General features: G+C 36.8%; 1 non-coding gene across 1 annotated transcript; it reads left to right on the forward strand.

Moving 5' to 3' along the window:
- Positions 1 to 2583: 2583 nt before the first annotated feature.
- Positions 2584 to 2690, forward strand: LOC133668870 (small nucleolar RNA R71). The gene has a single exon (XR_009833824.1). It is a non-coding gene; the product is annotated as a small nucleolar RNA R71 (small nucleolar RNA).
- Positions 2691 to 3847: the final 1157 nt, after the last annotated feature.

Consider the following 3847-nt stretch of genomic DNA (forward strand, 5'->3'; position numbering starts at 1 on the left):
CAGTTCAATATCAAGTTTGTCTTTTCACAACGCTCCAAAACCAACGCCAACTTTGCAAGGCAGTCATCAAAAGAAGTTCAAAATACAGAAAAGTCATCTATGAAGACATCAATGATCTGCTCCACCATAGTTGAAAAGATAGGCATTATGCACCTCTGAAAGGTAGGTAGTGTATTACACAACCTAAAAATTCTGAAAGCAAAAGTACCATAAGGGCAGGTGAAAGTGGTCTTCTCTTGGTCCTCAAGTGCGATGGCTATTTGGTTGTATTCTGAATAACCATCTAGAAAATAGTAGTATTTATACCCAGCTAACCTGTCCAGCATCTGATCAATGAATGGTAGGGAGAAATGATCTTTGCGAGTTGCCTTGTTGAGCTTTTGATAATCCATGCAAATCCTCCATTCAGTTACCGGTCTAGTAGGTATCAATTTGTTATCTGCATCCCTTACCACTGTCATTCCTCCTTTCTTTGGCACAACTTGAATTGGGCTCACCCATGAGCTGTCAGAGATTGGATAAATAACACCAGCATTTAACCATTTCAGAACTTCTTTTCAAACTACCTCTTTCATGGTCGGGTTAAGCCTTCTCTAATGTTCTACTGTTGGCTTGACTTCATCCTCTAAAAGAATTTTATGCATGCAAATAGAGGGACTGATGCCTTTGATATCTGCCAATACCCACCTGAGAGCTGCCTTATGTTTTCTCAACACCCTCAATAATTTTTCTTCCTCTGTTTTGGACAGCTTTGCAAAGACTATCACATGATAGGTGGAAGCTTCTCCAAGAGATGCATACCGAAAGTGCTCTGGCAAAGGTTGCAATTCCAAAACCAGTGCTTGTTTACTGGTTAATTTTATTTTTGGTGGTGCTTGTCCCAAATCTTCAAAGTATCTTCTGCGGTTAGGTTCAAAAGAGTACATCCAACATGCATATTCTGTTATCTCAGCATCCCCTTCCAGTACATTATTTACCAAACATGCTTCCAACAGGTCAGTTGGAAGCTTGACTTTGTCATTAATTAAGGATTCCACCACTTGAATGCTGAAGCAACTCTCCCTCATATCTGGCTGTTTAATGGCTTTGAACACATTAAAAATCACCTCCTCTTCATTCACCCTTAACCACAGCTCCCTTTTCTTCACATCAATTAATGCACCTCTAATGGCCAAGAATGGCCGGCCAAGCAAAATAGGAATCTCATTATCCTCCTCTATATCCAATATGATGAAGTCTGCTGGAAAGATGAACTTGCCCACTTTCACAAGTAGATCTTCAATTATTCCTCTTGGATGCTTCAGAGACCTGTCAGCTAGCTGCAGTGTTACTGTGGTTGGCCTTGCTTCACCTAAACCAAGCTTCTTAAAAATAGATAAAGGCATGAGATTAATACTTGCACCTAAATCACATAGAGCTTTTTCAAAAATAGAGTTTCCAATGCAACAAGGTATAGTAAAACTCCTGGATCCTTAAGTTTAGGAGGTAATTTCTTCTGCAAAATGGCACTGCATTCCTCAGAAAGAGCAACAATCTCATATTCCTCTAGCTTTTTTTTTGTTTGAGAGGATGTCCTTCAGAAATTTCACATAGCTTGGCATTTGTTCAAGAGCATCTGTAAAAGGAATGTTAATTTGCAGTTTTTTAAACACATCAAGAAATTTAGAAAATTGATTATCAAGTTTATTCTTCTTGAGTCGCTGTGGAAATGGAATTCTCTGCATTATTTCTTGCGTTGGTTCTGGTAGAGGATCAGATTTTTTCATATGCTGAAGTGGTTTGGCCACTTGCTCCTCCTCTTCTTTTCCTGCACTCTTCTTTCCAGCAGTCTACTCCACTTCTTTTCCACTTCTTAAGGTTATGGCCTTACATTGCTCCTTAGGATTAATTTCAGTTGTGCTTGGTAGATTTCCTTATTGTCTACTCGTGAGCATGTTGGCTAACTGACAAACTTAAACCTCCAAATTTCGAATTGAAGCTGCTTGGTTCTGTAGATTGGTATTTGTTTCATTCATGAATCTGCTGGTATTGTTTGCTAATTGTGTCATAGATTCTTCAAGTTTTGATTTCTCTTTCAAGTGCTCACTTAAAGATGGCATGGCTAGATTCTTCATGACAGTTTGATTGTTCCATGAGAAATTGGAATGGTTTCTCCAGCCGGGATTATATGTTGCATTGTAGGGGTTGTTCTGTCGGTTGTAGTTTGACATAAAATGAGCATGTTCTGCTTGAGAGAATGGGTTCCCAACCTGACACTCTTCACTTGTGTGATTTCCATGGAAAAAGTCACACGTTGTATGGATGGCATTTGCTGTAAGTTGAGTGGCTTTCAGTTGTTGACTTAGTGAATGGACTTGAGCTGTTAAAGTTGTGATTGCATCAATTTCATGCACCCCAACAGTCTTCTTCTGTATGCTTCTATCATTTGGCCACTGGTAATTGTTCATGGCCATTTCTTCCAAAAAGTTGTAAGCATCATCCTGTGACTTACTCATAAAAGCTCCTTATGAAGCTACATCAATTAGTGTTCTTGTGGAGGCATTTAATCCAATGTAAAAATTCTGCACCTGTATCCACTTTGGTAGTCCATGGTGGGGGCATTGCCTGAGAAAATCCTTGTATCTCTCTCATGCCTCATACAGTGGTTCATTCTCAAGTTGGGCGAAATTAGATATCTCAATACGTATTTTTGCTATCTTGGCTGGTGGGAAAAATTTAGCAAGGAATTTCTGAGCTAAATCTTCCTAGCTGATAACTAAGTCTGCAGGCATGGAGTATAACCAGTTCTTCGCTCTATCTTGTAGAGAAAATGAAAACAATCTGAGGCAAATGGCATCATCAGTAATGCCATTATGCTTAAATATGTCGCAAATTTCCAAGAAACTTGCAATATGGGCGTTAAGATCATCACTTGGCAACCCATAAAACTGAATTGAGGTCTAAATCATCTGCAGTATTGCTGGTTTGATCTTAAAATTATTGTCTTCAATCCTTGGTTTCCTAATAACATAACGGATTCCTGTCACCTGTGGGAGAGCAAAATCTCTCAATGTCCGTGTGTCTTGCTTATGATTTTCATTGTCTACCATGATGTCTGAACTATTATGAGTCTCTCGCATTTTCTTTCTTAATCCCCTTACAGTTCTCTCAATCTCAGGATTATAAGGCAGCAATGACTGGTTTTTATTGCTTCTCATGCACTAGACAACACACCTAAAGAGTTGAATGCAAAAAGCAATCAAATTAAATCAAATTTAATTTATATTGATATTATTAGTAATTTTATCTAAATTACTCGACAACGGTGCCAAAAACTTGTTGCTTAATTTCGTAAGTGCACAAATTATAACAAGTAATAAAGTGATGAGTAGAGAGTAATTTTATCTAAATTACTCGACAACGGTGCCAAAAACTTGTTGCTTAATTTCGTAAGTGCACAAATTGTAACAAGTAATAAAGTGATGAGTAGAGTATCATCTCACGATGATTTGTAAAAATTACTACTATTTATCAAAGTCATTTAAATTATGATCTATTTGAGAAATCGAATGAGATAGTTTATGAAACAAAAATTAATGATAAAAAAAAAAACAAACAACCAAATGATTAAATATTAATGAATTCAATTGTATTGGTTCTAGGATTTCATACGTACCGTAATTATTCCTATAAGAACTTTCTCAATTGAATTAATTACTCCTAACATTGATAATCAGGTTTTTCTAATTTAAACATTAATCTCTTTTGAGTATCAATGAATTATTTCGACAAGAAAATTTCATATACTCTACAAAAGTACTGAATTTGTCGAAATTTTTTAAGTACCATAAAACCTATAATGATTACA

This window comes from Populus nigra, chromosome 11 (assembly GCF_951802175.1).
Source record: "Populus nigra chromosome 11, ddPopNigr1.1, whole genome shotgun sequence".
NCBI lineage: Eukaryota > Viridiplantae > Streptophyta > Magnoliopsida > Malpighiales > Salicaceae > Populus > Populus nigra.